Here is a 21140-nt window from a genome sequence, read left to right on the forward strand (position 1 = left end):
GAATTCTTTACAAGGAATTAAAATGGAGATGATTTCATTGTCGAAAATGAAAATTGAATTCTTCTCTTTACAGCAACTCCTGAAATGTCGGTATATCTTGTCGTCGTTTTATTGCATTCCAATGAGAAATATGCCATGAGTATTACATTTCTATATTTCTAATTCTATTAAAATTCTATTTAAATTCTTCTCTCAAATTTCTATAATATCCGAAAGGAATAATAAGAAGTAATATTTCTATTAGAAGAATCGATAAAATTGTTTTCTTTGTAAATGGTAAATTTTTGATAGCTTACTTTAACCGATAATTTATTACCGTATATATAAATTACAAATTTAAAGAGAAAATTTAGAAATTATTGATTACTTCGATAAATAAAGAAGTAAATTAATAATAATTGTTCTTGTAATATTTTACAAAAATTTTTATAAAAATTTCCAAGGACTATAAAGCAAAAAATTATTTTCGAATTTTTCAAGAAAGTCAGTGTCATAACGAAAAGCTGTACCGGTCACTCTGCCCTGGACTGAAAGCACATCTCTGTCGGAATGAACTTACGTTAATTGATTAATCGAATCAGTACTTTGGCGGTAGCAAAGTAATTGGAAAAGGATGCGAGCCTCGAAGGCAGAGTAGCTCGAGGCAGCAGCCACTTAGCTACATTGCAACAGGCATTAACGATAACTAAGTTAACGAGAGCTCGATTAAACCGATTTAGAGACGAAAGGACGAACGGCCTAACGTCCGCTGATCTTCGAGATCTTCTGCCTTTAATCTTGGCCTTCGCGTATAATCTCATTGCTTAATTTTTATTTGCCTCGTGAGTATTTAAAAGATAGTTGACAAAATAATACTGCTAAAAATTTCAATATATTATAGATACATCTGAATACATATATTATCTTACAGTTCTCAATCTCCTATCCTATAAATATTTACACGTTTAAATCGACTAAAACAATTGTCACATTTATACCACGATATACGATGAACGTAAACCATCGATACAATAACTGAACGTACGTATATTTACAAGATGTGTTACTTACAAGATGAAATCTATCTATATATATTTAAATTCAATTTTTAGTATATTTAGTATACCAAAGTAGATCGATCGCATCTCCCAGCGGTCCTTTTTCCGCCCTTTAACGCATCTCTTCCCCCTATAAAGAAATGCCACCCCTGGCGATTCTTCCTTATAACGTAGGACTAGATGATCCGTGACCGTTGGCACGGCCATCAAAGGCCAGTTGTCCACGGGCATGCCCTACAATTTTAATTTGCCCGAGCGACTTTGACTCTCTTTCTGGCGGAAGGAACGGGCAAGAGGGACCTCTCGGATTTCAATTTCGCCACGAAGAATCCCCCTCGACCCTCTACCGGCCCGGGATAGTATAGAAATGCGGGACAAGAGGGACTCCTCGAGTGCACTCAAAGTTGAAGGACGCTCAGGATCAATATTTATAATCTCGATTCTGGACCGGCCCAGGATCCGTGTCTGAGAAGACGAGATTCATTCGTCTCCTTCTGGCCAACGTTTTAGCTCTGTCCATCCAACGGTTAAATTATTGCATGGAAAAACTATTTATTACCCGCGACAGTCTCCCTTTTGTGGCTAATGAAGAGATTTGCAGGGGGGGAAATGGTTAATTACCGTTTTATCAAAGAAACAGTTTTCATTTCGTGATTTTCCAACCAGGGTTTAAAATGGGGAGGATTTCTGCTGATATTTAAGAAATTAATTAGCGGAAAAATGCTAGCTTCGTCGACGAATTCTTAAATTAATATCTGGCGCGAATTTTAGTTGAGGAATTTTTTAGAGGGGGAGTTTTTATGATGTTTGTTTAATCCATGATGCTTAGTATCTCGTGTCAAAGAAATAAAGAAGTTGTGCGATGCTCTTTGTTGAATTAAAAACGCGTCTTTAGAGGTAAAACTTTTAATATTTAAATTATTTTTGCAACATACGAGAGCGACATACGAAATATGATAATCGTAATGCTCGTTAAATAGAGAATTATGGTTACTTTATACCATAAACGACGTTATAATCTTTTCTATTTTTGTTGTTCTATTCTTTGTTCCAACCATCGATAATTGTTCTCGTTGAAGTCTAATAAAAAAAAAAGCGCTGCATTTCTTCAACCGCTCGTGTTACAATTTAATTTAGAGGCGTGCAAGAAATTTCTACATCGATCAAATAAATAGCTTCGTTTTAATAAATTTTCCGTAAGAATAAAATTTCCATTCACAATAAAAAAGAATTTGGTACAACCCGATTACTTCAACTTTTGCAAACACGAAAAATTACCAACAACGATGAAATTTATTAAAAAGATAAATTCACTCGCGAAATTCCTCTCTATCCTATATTATTCCAACTATTTATTCCAGCAAAATGCCATTTCCATCCTGGCTTATTAACCCCAACATCCAAATTCTGTTTTTCGCATCAAGGTCCCGCCTCGTTAGCGCAATTGCATCAAGTGGCCGGGGCTGGGGAGCGTCAGAAATCAACGTCTCCACGGCCGAATTCGTCCTTTGTGCAATTCTCCGATTGTCGAGTAAGACGTTCTAGCCCAATCGGTGGATTGCAATCAGTATGTTGGACGGGTTGCGGTTCCAGCGGTTCCACCTTGGACCCACGTAGTACTCGGTTGGAAGTGGAGGTAGCAGCGCGCGCGCCACGTTTAAAAGAACGTAAAAGGACAAGGCTGGCAGTTGAGTGACTCTTTGAAGTTTCTGAAAGCTGTGCGGTTACGCTCGACGTACACGGACTTTCATGGGGCGTGAGGTGAAAAGTGCATAAAAAGCAAAGTGGAAAAGCATCTCCTTGAGGATAGACAATTTGCCGTCCTGTTACGATTTTATCGTGCATCGAAGCCAGCAACCATTTTGTACAGGTATTGTGTCTTTCGGAATTTTTGTCTCTCTTTCCTTCGATGGAAATTTCCTCGAGGTGAATTCTTTTTTATCGTACCTCATCATTCTTGCTTGCGATCAACTCGATGAGGAAATTCATTTATTCGAATTATTTTATCAAGCTTTTTTTTTTTGAAATGAAATTATTTTATTCATATTTCGTTTGAAACGAACGAAATGGAATGGAAATTTTATTTTATATATATATAGGCGGATATAGTATTTATTTTTTATTTTCTGTTACTGATAATTGGAAAACTTTTCGTGTAATGATATTATTTTATTGTATCGAATCTTTGAAACGAATCTATAATAATTTTCTTTCGTAGGTAAATATCTTTCGGTTTGAATTTTTGTCGGTAAATAATGATTAGCGTGTCTTGGGTTAATTAACTGTTAATGACGAGTATGACGGGCGCAAACATAACTGTGGGGATGCACGTATATAACGTAAACATGCCGCAAAGGATGAAATACAGTTATGTTGAAATAAATTATTTATCTGCAGCCTGGCTGAGGTTTATTAGCTTAATACAAGATTAATGAAAGTTATCTATACGTGCTATTAATAATATCCCGAATTTATTGCTAATGATTGCTAATCTTCATTATGGTTATCGTGCATAAACTAAATATATATGTAAATATAATAATATATACTATATTATTACGGTAAAAAAACACAGAGAAAAAAATATTAAAATAACAAGACATTTACTTTAATCTAATTTCGAACCACTCGTCTTAAATTCGTTAAATTCAATCACTAGATAAGAGCAATTAAGATCTTCCTAAAAAGGAAGAGAGGAAAAAGAAAAAGAGAAAGAGAAATTACATCGAGAGATTTGATACAATACCGAGATTTTATCTTCTAAGTATTGTCCCATGTCATTATCGAATCTCTTTACAAGGGATTTCTTACGAAGCGGGAGCATCGAGGAAAGGTCTCGGATTTCGAGCAAACAAAAAAGAACTTTGTTTGTAAGGATTTTGAAGCACGTGATTCGTCATTAAATGGGAACGAAGGGTCTTTTTTCCTGAAATCACAACGAAGCAGCTCTCTTTATTATAACGATTCGAGGGTGCGGTTGAAATCTCGAGGAACACAAGGGTTCCTTTCTTCGATCTGTCCCTTGACTTCGACGCAGACAAATACAGGATCTCGCTGACACGTTCAAATGCAAATTATTTCCCTGCAACAAGAACCCTATATAACAAATTCAACAAATACAATCATTTACCAAACTCGTTTACCCGATTTGAAGAAACGAACGGTAGAAAGAAACACAAAACCGATGTAATAATATCTAACCTCGCTCGACGAGCTAAAATTCATTACCAAAAACAGGCGTAACAGGTGAGAAACGATCTCTGCCTCCTCCTCGAAACGTGGAGGATCGATCAGGACCCCCTCCCCTCCCCCACGGCTACGGGACAACTCGCGCTGGCTTCGACAAGTTGGGGGTAAGGCTGTTAGCGGTGAATTTTCACTCGGCGTGGCTAATGCCGGGTACGGCGGTGCTCTTACACTGTCAAAGGCCCACGGCATTTTCAGTTTTCAGCCACGCGCGACGACGTGATAATCGAGTGTGCTACGCTTTTAGCCATAATGGGCAGGTACACGCGCCCCCAGCACCGCGCTGCAAAGAGAGCGGCGGCCCTCGAGAGAGGGAGAGAGGGGAGGGAGAGGGTGGAGGCGCGTTGGTGGGACGAGGAAGCGGCGATGGGGAGCCGAGGTTGGTGTACAAGTGCGCGGTAACCGAGTTAGTTACTCGGTAGATTGCGTTCACCGGTTTGGTGACGAGATTTTATGACGATCCAACGTGGCAACCGTCACCTTCGAGACGCCGCCACGACGCCTCGAGGCCGCGCGAGCCTCGCGCTTGAGTCGATGGTGGCGGAGGGATGGAATTAATTTTGGAATGGGATCGATCTGTCTGGCTGATTATTCCTTGCGGATAATGCGATCGGTGTTTTATATTGGATCGCGGCGGAGGAGAGTTTGCAGTTGGGGAACTTAATTTTAACGGTCCACGGCGATAATGCAAAAGCGTAAGCGATAATTGCGCGGAACGAGTTGGGGGAGTTGTTCTGTTGTAACTAAAATAGTTTCGAGAGGAACATTTTATGCGTTGTGAATATTTCGCGAAAGTTGACGATGTCAAAGTAATGTAGTTCCGGTGACGTGGCAAATTTTAAGTAGTTGTCGTTATAATATTCTGCTCCGATATTTTGGTTATCAGGTATTTTATTAAGTGTAGATATACTGCGTTAAGCGTCTTTCTGAGATATAGACTTTTAAATTACCAACACATTTTCAGATAGCTAGGTTGAAATGTACTTATTGGATAAAATAATCGATCTAATTATGCTAATATTCGTGAATATATTCTCGATTTAAACCTTCTTTCGAACAACTTTTTTAATAACCTTTGATTTACAGTAAATTTGACACGTTAGAAATCAAGTTAATCTTTCTCTAAATTGCAATTCTCTTCTCATTTCCTCAATCGTTTACGATACTATTATTAGAAAAAAAAAATACTAATTTCCATCCATGAAAGTTGAGAAACACGAGAACTATCGAAAACGCGGACGAGCAACGCGTATTTATCCACGTCGTAACTTCACAATCCATTTATATAACGAACATGGCCAATTTAATGACTCGCAGCGACGTTTACGTTTATTAAAAGCCAGAGAAGAGATGATAAACCATTAATTTCAATTTATAGGAAGTTTCGCTTCCATTTGTCTGGTAACATCTGTCGTTTCTCTCGAAAATACTACTAATCCGCAGACATTTCTGAACATCTGCTACGGACACGAAGACTTTTGAACTATTGAAAATGCTCTTCAACTTGCAATCGTTAATCTCCACTCTATCATCGTACCTAAATGGCGCGAACTTTAAACTCGATGTCGCTCCACTGTTTTGTTATTGTGTTGGAAAAAGTACATGGCGAGGTCGAAAGGGATTCGAGGAGAGGAATATTTGGGAGAAAAAGGCGTCCATTCGTAATGATTTATGATATCAGGAAGATGGCAAAAGAGAAGAGAGATTTCCTCCGCCAACTTTGCACGCAGTTGTTTCTTAACTCTGACTTGTTATGATATTAATAACAATTCTAAATTGTAATCATGAGCAATATTTAGAGACGTAGATCTTTTGAATTACTTTTCTATTGGTAATACTTGCACAAGTATAATATCAACAAGCGTAATATAAATGAAAAAAATAATGTTTTCATAAAAATTTCGTTCAACCGTATCCACTTTGCCCGATAAGAAATGAAACAGAAGGATCGGTTCTTTTCATTAAATCAACGAGGAATCTGAAGGAGACGGGCAATATAAAAAATAATTATACTCGTAATCCTTCCCTCCCTCCCCCATTCCTCAAGAAATGCAGGAGAAGAAAGAAGGAACAGAGATATCGTATTTCATCAACAAACAATTAAAGAATTTAATATCGAGAATGGTGGATGACCGATCGAGGGAGATCGCAAATGAGTTTCCGCTCCTTCGAGTGGTTTCTCCCCTGGAACGAGGCAACGAAATTACAATACGCAAATAGTCACGCGTAATTGCCAATACCGGCCAGCCAGCCCCGGTATTTTTTAAATGGAAAAATATTACGATAGCCTTTTATAATTGAATATCCCGCGATGTTCGAGAATCAATCGATGGAATACATTTTCGAGCAACGAGTAACAATTGAATTTAGAATTTTCCCTCTCCTCCGTTTCCTTTCCTCTTCCACTCGTACGCGTCAACGATTATTAAATTCTCTTAAACAATTCTCGGATTCCCTCGAATATTCACAACGCACACACACATACACGTGCGTTCTTTTCTTTTTCGTACCATTCGTTTTATTTTCTTTTCTTCTTCTTCTTTTTCGTTTCCTGTCGACTCTCCCTTTTTCTTTTTCCTTTTTTTTTCGTCAGACTGATTTCACTGACAATATAATTTGATTGCTTCCGCGCAAAAGGGTTAATCCTCGCGGGTTAATGAAAAAGTATTATTGGCTGTACTTATTCGAGCGGTTTAATCCGCTGGTGTCCAAAATTGCACGATAAAGATACAACGGAGGAGGGAGAATGAAAGGGGAGAAAAGGGAGAGGGATGATGGACAATGCTGATCGAGAGCGAATCCCAAGCTGGTGTTTCAAAAATCCTGAAACCTGATGGGATGTATTATTCGATTTGAGAAAACAGAGAACATTTTCGTGGCAAACAGTGAGAGAAGCAAGATCCAATGAAATAAATTTCCGTCAGATTTTTATCGTATTGTTTATCCCTTTCTTAAAAAAAGAAAGAAATCGTTTGTATTGCTATAACGTTTAAGGAAAAAATTTTCTATGAAATTTTAATAAGAAGTCTCTCGATTTATATGATAAATTTTTAGTCACTATCTAAATAAATAAATTTTATTCGATTAACAATATCTTCATACCTCGAAATTATCATCACTTTGTATGATACGATCCTGCATTAAACTGTTACTCTTAATTCTATCATAATCTCGCCTGCAACTTTACATAATTCAATCATCGTGTTCTAAATAAATCAACTTGGAAAGTCATACGCACTATATAATCTGATACGTGCATTAACCCGATTTACACGTCTCACGTGCGATTTATAGTAGCCAGTAGTTTTACTCCCAACAACGCGAGCCGGTTCGCGTGATCTAATTATGCAATCATCACCTATAAACAAATTTCTCGAGCGAGCCGTTCCACTCGGGGCAATACGCGCAACAAGGCGAAACTTCATCCCGATAACTCACTTATGGAAACGGACAGCAACGTTATTAAAAGTTCGGACGAGTTGTCGGAAGTCGCGAATAAACGCGACCACGCTCGTCCCAGGATTTATTATTATTCGAAATCTATTCCAACCCCGAATCACGAACGAAGAAATGTTTAAATGATAGAAAGAGAGAAGAGAAAATTTATTTTGATCCTCTTATCCGAGAAGAAGCTTTTTCTTTCGGCTAGTCTATTAGAAACAGTTCATTTATAACTATTAATTAAGGAAAATTTTTAAGTTAACACGGTTTCTTGTACTCTTGTAAAATATTTATATATATATATATGAACAAAATTTGTCTCTCGACCCAATAAGTGTACCGGTGTAATCCTCAGAGATAATAAAACAAAAAGAAGAAAATCCATCTCGTCACAAGAATCTCCATGGAAAATGGACGGAGGGGGGGACAAAGGGTGTTCGAACGATGGTGAACCTTCTCAAAGGAGCGAGACCCATCTCTCAAAGGGTTGTTCGGGATAACAGGATAACGGAGTAAAGGTATGTATCGAGGTAAAGGCGTCGTAGGTTCCAGCCTAGTAGGTACCCTCCCCTCCCCGATTACGATGTCAGACGGTGCATTAACGCGATTAATTTGCAAAAACTCGATTCCTTCGATTCCTTTTCCTCCCCCGCGATCCAACCCCGAAGACTCTCTTCTTTCAGTTTCTACCTTGCCTTACGACCTACCCTCTTTCTTCGCAACCCCTTCCATTTTCCGGCTCGTCGCTTCGATTCTGCTTCGTTAGCGGAAGACCCTTCATAGAGGATCGAACGTACTTTAAAAATATTAAAAGTGCACGCTCGCTGCTTGAACGGCCTGCTTGTCCTTTGTTGCTCGCTGATAAGCAGCTCTTCCATCCCTGGGAGTTTTCCTCCTCTTTCCCTTCTTTTTCGTTTCGTTCCTTTTTCTTTTAACGATCGAACTGTACATCTTCGTAGCCCCCTCGAATCTTTCCTTTTAATTCATTCGGAAAAAATATTATTTTTAAATGGCTACGATTAAAAAATTGTTAATTAATCTGGCATTGCCTGAGATGATCGATGATCAGGAACATGGGATACGATATCATTTCGGCTCGAGATCATTTCTGGGTTGAATTGGAACAGGGGGAGAAAAAATACATTGGTCGAATATTGGAGATTGATTATCACGGACAATCGAACAGCGCGCGCCGATCGAATTAGCTTCTTCGGGTTGCCGCTTGGGATTAGGGCAGGGAGGCGTTTTGCCTCGTGGCCACGGTGGAGGATATTCGTTTATCATTCATGGAAGGCCTCCCGACCCGTGTACATATTTGATCGGGTCGAAGAACGCCCGTCAAAATTGCCGTCTAATTTCGGTCGGTTAGCTAATAGGTGTTTAAACATTCATGGAGGAATTTTGATGCGGCATTTCGGTTGTTACACGAAACATATCCCAGGGTTTTCAACGTGGAATTGCCAGGTGAAATTGAATTTCAATATTCTATGAAACCGATCGCGCAGAGATCGGTTGAATAATACCTGGGACCGTTTATCGCCAGCTCGATCGACTGCTGATGATTATTTTCCAAAACGTTCCACCACGATGCGTGACAAGTTTTAGAGTTGCGAGTTAATTGATCGCTTGGATTGGGCAGAGATAGGGGATGGTTGGAGAATCGGGTCAATATTGTGACTAACAATCAGGCTTGAAATTGTTAAGAAGGTTAACGCGCCAGCAAAGGAGATTAACTATTAAAAGCATAATTGGTAATTATTAGTAAGGTTGTTATTAGTAAGGCTTGGTAATATGAATTAACGATGGATGTTTGTTTTAACAGGAAAATTAGGATTATCGTTTATCCTAATGCGCATAAAGTTGGAATATTATTAAATTATCGTGCTCTAAAGTTTTCTTAATCCGAGCTTAATCTATAATGCATTCTGCCATATTATAATGCAATATTAATTCTTACGATGCGTATTATTTCTTCCATTCTCCGCTAATAATTCTTTCTATGCGCCACGCTGCATTTTAAAATAACGTCGAGCAAACCGTTTTATCATCGAAAATTATTTCCACGCGACAAGAAACTTCTACATTGAAATCGAATTACCTTAAATTACCTCAAAAAACTTGTATAGGATACCGGAAAGAATTTGTTTAATTTAACAAATCCAAAGATATTTCGATACCTCGAATCTCTTTCACCGGATCACCTTATCCTGATTAATAACTTGCATTTTTCTCCAAAGGAAAAAGAAGAAGAAGGAAAAAAAAGAAATTCAACGCGTTACCACGCCTAAATTATATTCAACGCGGAGGGTGGCGATCCCTCGTCGGAAAAATAATACGGACGGCACAAAAGCTGCGGAGGACCAGAGCCGAACGAGAGCGCATAAAAAAAAAGGAAAAAAGAACGAACGAACGAACGAGGCGGATCTCGATTCGACCCCGTCGTGTCATCCCCATTATTCCTTTCCGGCGGGAAAATAATTCCGCATTAATTTATGAAAACGAGTCGACGCGCGTCAGTCCGCCGACACCCAATATTCCTCTCTCGCGCCCTCTCCCATTTTATCTCCAATTTCACTCCGGCTTCGAGTGGGCGGCTTCGTATCGCGGCTTCAACGTCGACGCCTCCGCCTGTTCACAAAAAGGTGAAGCAACCGAGGACGATTCCGGTAACTGGGTCGTTACCGCGGCATCTCCGCGCCCGATTTATGCCCTGTTACGTTTAAACTTTATGCCGGCGATAACGTTGCTACGTGGAGAGCGGAAGTAGGGCGATACCGGAAACGATCTCGGGAGGGAAGGGAGGCGGCGAGCAGCGCGATGCCGCGGTGATGCGCTTTTGAAAATTGGATTCTATCGGTATGAATTGTAACGACGCTTTTCGTCGGCGTTACAGTGAAGTGAAAAGGAAAAAAAAGAAAGCAGTTTTACGTAAGCTGAAGAATTTTATTCCACCAAGTGAAAAATAATTTTTTTCTTTTGAATGAACGATGAGAACGAAATATATTTTTGTTTATTTATTTAATTTAGTTTTCTTGAGGAATGAGAAGGAATAAATTGCGAGATTGTGATATGATTTTTTTTAAATTTTAGATTTCATAAAATGGTTTAATAATTTTTAATCTATATTTCGTGCCATTAAACATCTTTATGAATTTCCATAACGATGTAAAACTTAATGGCGTCGTACATACAGCATATAAAGTTCAAACACGATTTCGAACCGTCTCTGCACCTCCACCCTCTTTCTCTCAAACAGCCCAAACGCTTTGCACCACGCAATTCCGCGACATCTGTAACACTCGTTGTGCTGCAGTCTCGAGCGGCTATTGTCGCCAATAGTCGGATAATACCGCAACGACGTCATCGCGAGCGTTTCGTGTATACGAGAAAAGAAATCCTTCGGATTTTAAACGGCGCGATAACGGAAGGGAACGACGATCTCTGGAAAGTTTACGTCTGGGATGGTAACGTGGACGGTTTCGTTCCGGAAGTCGGTGGAAAGAGGGGCGCGCAGTCAACAGGGCTGTAAACTTGGCGTTGTTGTCTGACCGAAAAATTACATTTCTCCTTAAGAGTTTATTGAAAATTTATTTAACAGGGAAAGAATTATTTATCGAATAATCCAAAGAAAATAATATGACTTTTGTAATAAATTTTATAGTACAGGCATCATATAATTTATAAATGTTAATATCATCGTTGATGGGAAGAGAAATTCAATCGTAAATTTTATAAATTTGATTAAATATAATTCTTTATAATAATTATTAATTTATCGATGAAGAATTGAATTGATTCTACGATATTTTCTTTTAAAAAAGGGAAATTGATGGTTCTCGTTTCGATATAAATAATATAATAATTTTTTAATTATTTGAAGATAATGAAAAGTCAAATTTCTCCTTTCACTTCCGGCCACCCAATCCCGTCCGCGCATAGTACAACACGCGCAAGCCTCGTAAATCTTTTTACACCGGTAAGCTTTATTTCGCATTTATCCTTGCCTCGTATAATTCGTCAATGATGCAGTAAACTGAGAACGAAATAAAATGGCCAGCCACTTCTTTCTATCGTCGTTCGAAACTATCGAACATTTTCGATATGTCGATTGTAGAGTTACGTACAGGATGGCTTGAAAATATAAGATTCATGAATTATTTTTTTCATTTCAAAGAAAAAGACAAGCAAAAACTAATATTTCAAACTGCTTTTTCAGAAGTAAAATACAATCGAACGTTCCTCCACTTATCAAAAATCGTTCAAATATCACTGCAAACACCCTAAAGTGATACACGAAACTCCCTCCTCAAAAGATATCCACCCCTTAAAGCAGAAAAACGTTTCGTACATATAAATATGCAACTATAACTGACTGATGGTAGAAAAATCTCTTTCATAAAATATCCATCGTGTCCATTCGCTGTTGATCGGTTCAGGGTTTCTGAATAGCCCAACCCCTCACGTGCCCAGCGGCAGTCAAATCTGATGGCATGATTCATCCCTCGACTTGTTATTTTCGCATTACTTTGTCGTCCCATCCTTCAGATTTCTTCTCGTATTGTATGATACGACGAATAAATGGAATATCAAGATATTCGCGTGATAATGTCTTGTTTATGAACGACCAGAAAACTATCGATCAATTTGTGTGGTGACTTAATTTGACGGAGTGCTATCCAACGAATTTTTGCATTTCTCTCGTAAACAAGCTAGTGATAGATAGACTTGACGATATTGTTTCGCCCTGAAATTTTCGCCGCCGACTCTTGTTCGATTCATCATTTAATCGCGTGCGTCACCGTGTGTTTCGTTTTCTCTTCAGTAGATTGTATCGTTTCGACTGTGTACGTTTCGAGATATCAGTTTTATAAATTTTCTACGGAATGGAAAATCTTCCGCTTTTTAAAATTTCATGTATCTGATACGTGATTTATAATATTTGAAAATTATAAATGGAGAATAAAATAAAATACTCGACAATTTATGAAGCATAAAAGTAAAATGTTATAAAATTTTGGAATTTTTATCGAACTGATCTCTCGAAAATTAAAAATTTCAAATATATATTTATCAACGTTTAGAATTACAAATTCAATACGATTTCTTCATAGGAGTTTTGTTTGCACAAAGTTTTTTTTTAATGATTTTTAAATTTTGTAGTAAATAAAAGAAATGGAACGGAATATAATCTCAAATTCAGAGGAAAGAAGGAATAAAATTATTAAAAATTTACACATAGTTAAAAGCGTATTATTAAATGGATAGAAATTTTTCTTATCGCACAATCTGGAAAGAGTAACAGATTAAAATATAATTTCCAACGTTGTCAATCGAACGTCAACTGACATCCAAGAATTTTTCTCTTTCTATTAAAACGATCCATTGCACGCGCGCATAATGGATGCTTCTCAAAAGGATCATCCTCGAGCTAGGATCGAGATAGTGATAAAAACTTGAGGGAAAAGTCTTTTGTAAACCAAGCCCGCCTCTTTTTCGCGATTAAAAGAAACAATGAAACGATTGAAGGGAAGGAAACCACCCTGTCCCTTTCACGGGAGACATTTCAAACGAAAGGTAAATCGACCTCTTCTTTCCCCCCACTCTTTTCGAAAAAAAAACTCTTCTCTTTCGCACATCTCATTTCCCTCGCGTCGACTTTTACACGCGTCACCCCCTAATTGCGCCATCCTATCCTATCCTCCCTCAAATTACCCCTCCTCACCAAATCCATTAGACGATAAAACGGACAATACATTTTTAATTAGCCGGCCCATCCTTGTCCAACTTCTATCCCTCTTGGATCTTATTATTCAATGAATTGTTAATTCGACGTCTGTTACGTCGAAAGAATAATTCGTTAAGGGCGGCGGGAATCACGAGCGTCCTCCTCCAAAGTTCGAGGAGGAGGGAGGGAAGCGCGGAAAATAGTTCTTCCCGGGGTGAAAATGAAGTTCAAAGGCTTTAACGCCAGCCCTCCGGAACTTCTTCCCTTCCGCGAGTTTTCGTTTTGTCTTCGTTTCCTTTCGTCGGGATACTTCTTCTCCCAACCTCAACTTCGCCCGTCGTTACGAACTTTTTCCTTACGATCTTCTCCCCAAAAAATGGGAAACGCGAAACGTGCGTTCTTCCATCGATGAAATATGCACTCCCCTTAACCCCGAGCCGAGGTAAGAAAAGGTATTCTTTTATGTCTCCGAGTGTCGAGTACGGCAGGTGTTCGATCCAAGTTATCCAAAGTTAATTACGTTGGTGAAATTGAAGTTTCTTAAAGATATGTTGAAGAAAAAAATATCCTTCTTTCCGAAATTTCTCTTCTACACTCTTTGATGTATTGCACGTACAATCTTTGTTTATTTTAAATTATCATCGTCACACTGCACTCCATCCGATCTCATCGTAACGAAGAGAAGATCGGCGCGAATCCATTATCGATTTCTCGCGTCGAGAAAGCAGCACGGAGGATTCCCGTGGATCGCAATCTCGTCTTATTTCTCCATGGAGAAGAAGAGTTGGAAGAAGAGGGAGAAGACGCCCGCTGGAGGGTCCAATAAAAGCGCATAATTTTCAGAATAATTGAAAATACGGGGGCAGGCCTGATCGCAAACAGGATTCGAAGCCTGATTCGAAGGCATAAGTTTCTCCATTTCCGTTTTATCGGCGCGTGTGCGACAGAGAGAGCGAAGTGACAGCGGATCGAGTTATGGATTTTGATTTCGATGTTGGGTAATCGCAAACACGATTTCTCCTCGAGGATAACGCGTCACTCGACCGGCTGGTGATCCGTGTAAACTGTTTAGATAAACGTTAGAGCTGGCCACTATCGATTCTTGCGCCGTAATTCGTATCGTATTTGGAATGCTCGTGGAATGGGATTGTGGAATGGCGAGAAAAATGAAAGGTACGATTCTCTCTACTCTTTTTCTTTTTTTAACTTAAACGTGGAAATTTGAATGCGAATGGATGTTGCAGTAATTTGTATCCCTGTCGTTTGGAATTTGCAAAAGCGAGATGTTAAAGAGACGTAAAAGTGTTTTAACTTCTTTTAAATCAAGCAAGAGAAGAATTTTATCAAAGACAAATATAATATATCGAAGTTTAATTGCTCTCTATAACAGATCTAAGCTATCCAACGAGTCACAGCGAGGGGAATAATTCATTCTTTGATCGAAAATTCCTGAATTCCGACATTTCAAATTTATGCTGTTCATCAGTATAAGAGCGGAGTTTAATAACCAGCCAGTAATTCACGATAATTTTCAGTTCACCTCGGATGAAGTTTAACCGAGACTCCGCGCTCGAATTTTCTCTCCTTCCTGCGGCCAGAGATAACAATCGGGTCATTACACGGTGTAAGATCCTTCTCTAAGAGAGTCTCGGAAACCTTAACCGCGGAAAAATTCTCGGGACGATTGCTAATCAGGAAGCAGAAGGGTGGAAAGCGGACAAGGAGAGGAGGAGGAGCAGCTTGCTCGCTTAGATACCCCCGTGAAATCCCAACGGGGCGTAAAGTAAGCCGGAACAGCGCGCAGCTTCCCAAGATCTCACCTAGAATCGCCCCTTGGACGCTTGCTTTGCTTATTAATTGTAATTAAATTCAGAGAACCGTGCTAGCGCGGCTTTGATTATTTCTTTAAATAATATTCATCCAGAAATTTTGAGGTTCGAGACAGTGGTGCTGATGAAGCAAACACACTGTTGGAGATCGAGTGAAAATTAATTATTTAGCAAATTTCCTCGATCGTCGAAGGTTAAGTGAAAAATTTTCTATTTTAAAGAAAATAAGAAAAATTAATTTGATTTTTTTGCAGTCGAAAAATTGTCTCCCCTCTCCTGAAATTAGAAATCTGATTCAAATTACTCTAATAAATTAACTTGATGGCGAATCGTTTCATCGAATCATCGAGTTCAAGAGGTTTTTTCCTCTCGCCATTTCCCCCTTCCAGTCTCGCCAATTTCGTAGCGACCGCGATACGCAGGTAGCCTAAACCCATCCAAAACAAGCGGCAATCACGATTGCGGTTAATAATTCGAGGCCGCAAACGGTGGAAGCGAGATCGAGGCGAGCGTGGTCGCGACGTAAAACCGCGGACCCGGTAAAATCCGGACGTTTCCAACCAGCGAAATATCTTCCAGTGAAATGGCTCACGTGAAAATAACTTTCGACGAATTAATTCTGTTCTCGGCTCGATCGAAGTTCCTTTCTTTCTTTTTTTCCTCCCGCAGATCTTGATCCCTCATCTCTTAAGGGACTGAGAATTACGATTATTTCGATTCGTGGTAATATTGGAGAGGATAATTATTTTCGATAAATATCAAAATATTTATCGTAGATAAATACATTCGAAGAAGAAATTTTAATTATATCTAAAAAATAATAAATCGGTGGTGGTATTAAATCTGATTTAATCGGTCAGAGAGTTGAATATCGTTGACTGGGCGGTGCAGCGTATCGTAATAAAAAATTTCGAGAGGAAGATAAATTCTCGTTGTCTGTCGATAGTTGAAAGTTGAAATTCGTTCCCGATAAAGGAAACAAATGTGGCAATCTGGAAATGCAAGCCCCCATTTGTATTATTTAAAGGGATGAATTTTTCATCCGCAAAGAAATATGGACGTTTAAGCAACTTTATCGAACGGATATTATTAAGTTCAATGTTGAATCGATTTTCGTGCTTCTCCCAACCAAAACTTTCACCGTTATAGCAGAGTTATAGTCAATTCCATTATTGCTGTTATATTATTCAGCCGGTGAACGTTTCCCCGATACTTCGATACATTAGTAACTTCTTCTCACGGGATATTATATTTATTAAAGCAACTAAAACTGTTAGATTTTTTTTTCCTTTTTTTTTTTGTAAGAAGAAATCTTATTGATTTTAAACAATTCGAAACGTGCAGGATAAAATGAATCGTACAGATAATATTAACTCAAATTTGAATCCTCGGACAAATGAATCCTGCAATCGATCTCAGAAACGTGTGAATCGGAAATAATCATTTTTTCTCCTCGCCTAAATACTTCAATCAGAAGCATTGAGCGCGGTTTGAAATTCCTCTCTCGAGAAAAGTCTGGTTGTAATATAACGAGGAGCGAGGAGGGGAAGGAATTGAACACGGAGCGCGCAAACGCCGTCTCTCCAACGGGCTTACGATAATGCACGATTCGTATAAATAAAAGTTTGAATTAAAACTTGGGCGGGCAAGTTTTGGGGCGCGGGTGTGAAGCACGCGAGCCGACCCTCGTCCTCCTGGCTTCGGTTTGCGGTTTCATACTCCGCGGCCGCTGGCTGGATTATCGTGAGTAATGTACCAGACACACGGACGCTTTATGAAAATTCGAGATTGTCCCGGCCGAGGGACCCATCCCCCCGTTCGAAACTTGTTCCACGGTCGCTTTCTTCTCGCTAAATAACAGCCGCGTGGCTTCGGCTACGTTGATTGTTTTTCACGATTACGTTTTCGCCGATTCGAAAAAAATTCGAGATTAATATTTGCTCGCGTTGTTTCGGCTATCGTTAATTCTAGCAGATGATTCTATAGTTGAAATATTTCTCTGTGCTGGCATTAAGAAATGGGCACGAAGAATGGAGAATTTAATTGATTTATTTCCAAGAAACACGACGGGATCGGAGAAGATGTCGCTCCTTATTCCTCTTCAATTAAAACCCTTCTGCTATCCCGAAGATAGTGTTATCCAGGCTTGAAAAAAGAAACACGATAAGAAGGAAAGGTGCATCAAATGGCGGAGGCACGAAAATCGGATTTGAGATTCGCTTAGTGCCAGTGTTCAAAATCATTGAACGTAATTAACAGGGCGGTCGAAGAGAAGCGGCCGCCTGAGTGGTACAGGATTCTCTCCCGGCCTGCTCCGTTGCTCTGTCTGCACCTCTCAATGGGGTGGCAGAAAGGTTAATGCAGTTACCCGGTCCCCCTTTTGGTGGCCCTTGGTTTCGCACGGGAGGACGTTAGCGCTCCTCCTCCCGACGAGACAGGCGCCAGGGCCGAGCGTTTTAGTAAAATGGCCTGAAAATGCAATTATCGGCTATAGGTGCGCGGTAATGAATTGCCGACGTTATCCATATAGACGCCTCCTCCTCCTGGAAAGGCTGGAAAGGCGGGCTGATCGCGATCGAAGGAGGTGCCAATCGTTTCTCCCAGTTTGGGATTCTTTCGTGGCGAGTGGACGGCCTGAAAATGTATTTCTGATCGATCGAAATCGCGAATGCTTCTAAATCATGGATTACTTCTTACCGTTTTATACGTGAAGAAATGACGTTGGATACGATTATTGTATCTTGTTGCTTGTTTGGAATTTATTTCGAAGTGTCTGTGAGTGAATTTCATTGAAAGACACTTCATCTTTTTTATTTTATTCGTATAAAAGATTACGAATTAAAAAGAAGGTATTATTAGATTAGGAAGAGGAAAATAGATTTTGTGAAATTATATGAAATCGTTAGTGATGACGAGGAATTTATTCAGAATTGAAATAAAAAGGTTCAACCGGATGGATCCGGTAGATTTCATTCTGAATTTCCAATATTAGATAAAAAAGGATCCAGGCGGTGATAGGATATTAGATTCGTCAGAGATGATCCAGAATTTGTGAAATTCTATAGAGATAACTTCGGTCTCGAGGAATTCGATAGAGATTATTCTGAACTCTTGAAACTCGAAAGAGACTAGTCCGAATTCGAGGAACTTGATAGAAGTGACTTTGATCCCACACAATTGAACAGAAATCATCTTGGACGCGAGGAATTCGATAGAGAAGACTTTGAGCGTGCAAGATGTGATAGATTTGATCTTGAACTCGGTACTCGATTCAGAGAATCCTGAATCGGATCACAGAATCCTGTGAAACTTAGATTTTTAAAATCAAACTTTTAAACTTTATATTCACGTTCGAAAATTTTTAATTTTTTCGAAACTCAAAATATCAAGGATATTAGATTCGGGATACTAGAATATTCCAATGGGTTTCAAAAAATTCTAAAAAAAAAAAAAACAATTATTTGAAAAGAATCGAGATATATTTAAATATTGAATATGAATCTTTGATATTCTTGAAAAATTCAAACCGTTATAACTCCGAAGATATTAATTTCCTATCAACGAATCGAAGACTGTTGGAAGCACAAAATCCTGTCCTTTAAAACATGCTTTTATCTATCTCGATACGACTTCCGGTTTCCGAGATATCATCGTCTAAAGAAAAGAGTAATTTTTTAATCATTTACCTTAACCTAATCAAACTCTATTGAAATTAGAAAAACTTTGAACCGTTATAACTCCCATAATAGTTACTTCCGGTTAACGAGCAAGGATCGTTAGAAGCGCGAGACCTTGCCCTTTAAAACGCGCTTTCATTTATCCCGATACGACTTCCGGTTCCCGAGATATCGTCGTGTAAAGGAAAAGGTAATTTTTCATCGTTTATTATTTGCGTCCTTGTCACTTACTCGGATCTCTCTCTCGCGCTCGTCTCACTGACCTATCCCAAATTGCAGACAAGCGACAGACGCGATTCCTGGAAAAACTCAGTACGCATTTCCAGGAAAAAAAGGTAGGTCATGGACTCGTTCATATCTGCGCAATGTTAAGCGCTATTGAAACTTTGAATCCTTATATCTCGGCAACGGATTGAGATATCGAAATAAAACAAAAAGGGATTTCAATGGCATGGTTTTCTCTATTTTCTGAGAGGGTTTCGATGACAATATTTTTAATTTCTTTGCATGTTTTTTTACATGAGAAATCGGAGTTTTATTCGTGATTTTACGCGAGTAAATGATTCGTTCCTGTTTTAGGGTATGTTTTACATATTATGACATATATTCTGTAAATATTGTTTGGAATTTTCCATTCGTGTTACGTTACTTTATAAATCCCTTATGCTTTCGTAACTTTTATACATATAATTTATATCGGAGAATTTACGTGAAAAATTTCGACAACGCGAAAGAACGTTCAAGATTGATGAGTTCCCTCGAAAATTGTGTTTGGCCCGCTTAATAAGCGAAAATGTGAAATCGCAAGGGGTACCACGGGCGACGAGGCAAGCGGTTATAATACTGTGTAGTTTCGGGGAATTAATTTACGGATTAATAAGGAACTCCAGGGACGTTAGGCATTTACGTTGATAATTTGGGTAGCATCTGGCTCCGACAACTCCAAGAATTCTGGACTTCGCCTCCCTAAAGGCATCGCTGATACTTTCGGATTAAAAAGATCTTTTCCTGCTTTCCCTTTGCTGTTAATCGACCCATCTGAATTGTTTAATAAGCCCAAAATGTTCGCAATTATATTTATTCTTCTGTGTACTCAGAAAACGCGTTTGAATCGTCAAACAGATTTCTGAAGAAGTTGGAACCTAAATTGTCTACATAAATTTATAACTTTACGATTTTTCGTGACATTGAATTATGATTTGAGATACTTTCGCTCACTCAATTTATAATTCTTTTTTGAGAAGATGTTTATTAACAGAACAGAAACAGAATAACATCTTTAATATGAGAAATATCGTTAAATCGTTATAATGAAAATCAATTAACAAAATTAAATTATGAATCATTACGATTCATCATCTCTCATGGAAAAATTCAAAACTTTTTTTCACTTCAAAGCATCCAAACGTTACGAAACTCGATTTTCATTCACTATATGTTGGACGTTTCATTTTCTTTCTTTCCACAACTTTCTTTTCATTGTATAAATCAACGAAAACTTTCGTCTTTAACGAATCATCAATCAAGCGAATATTTATTGCAACAATTAGAAAAGTCGAAGCGGAAACGAATAAAGTTAACAAGAAGAACAAATCGAAGAACGAACTCTGGGAGAGAGAAACTGACTTAATATCAACAAATCTCTCGTTTCCCGAGAAGCCCACAACGAAACGATTCTCGTCACAGAGAGCGAGTTGGTTGAATCCACATCCGATCTTGACGGCCGTTTCCGTTCGTGTAAATGGAGAGCACTGTTTACGTTTCGACGTTTTCATAATAATCCATCATGCAACGTCTTAACGAACTAACGAGGGTACAAAAGCTCGGGTATCCGACCTCGTTTACCCGGATTTGTTGCTTGATCTCCGTATCTCTCCCGGCCTCTCTTGCGGAATCACAGCGTGAAAGCTCGGTGAATAGAAGGAGCATCTCCTATACCCGAGGCAGAGGATGAAATTTGAATAGGGGGAGGAAGGTGAAGACTTGTTGAGAGATTTCTGGCATGGTCTGCTACTTGCTTTGTTACTTTGGATATAGAGATAGGATTCTCTTGCGCAATTGAATTAATATTATTATTGAATGTCGTGAGTTTGAAATGCACACCACGGTTTCTTTTCATCAATTAATTTTGCAAAATACACCTTCGTCAATTCTCGACACGATTAATATTTTATTGGCCAATCTT

The 21140-nt window shown here is 38.8% G+C and overlaps 1 protein-coding gene and 1 long non-coding RNA gene across 3 annotated transcripts in view; one reads left to right on the forward strand and one right to left on the reverse strand.

The window, feature by feature from the left end:
- LOC107998319 (semaphorin-2A) overlaps nt 1-21140 on the reverse strand; it is a 515475-nt gene that overhangs the window by 245640 nt on the left and 248695 nt on the right. The gene's annotated exons all lie outside the window — the stretch shown is intronic.
- LOC107998320 (uncharacterized) overlaps nt 1-21140 on the forward strand; it is a 64144-nt gene that overhangs the window by 13728 nt on the left and 29276 nt on the right. The window contains exon 2 of the long non-coding RNA XR_003697808.2: nt 2462-2907. This is a non-coding gene — a long non-coding RNA (uncharacterized LOC107998320). The remainder of the gene's footprint in view (nt 1-2461; nt 2908-21140) is intronic.

This window comes from Apis cerana, linkage group LG6 (assembly GCF_029169275.1).
Source record: "Apis cerana isolate GH-2021 linkage group LG6, AcerK_1.0, whole genome shotgun sequence".
Classification (NCBI taxonomy): Eukaryota; Metazoa; Arthropoda; class Insecta; order Hymenoptera; family Apidae; genus Apis; species Apis cerana.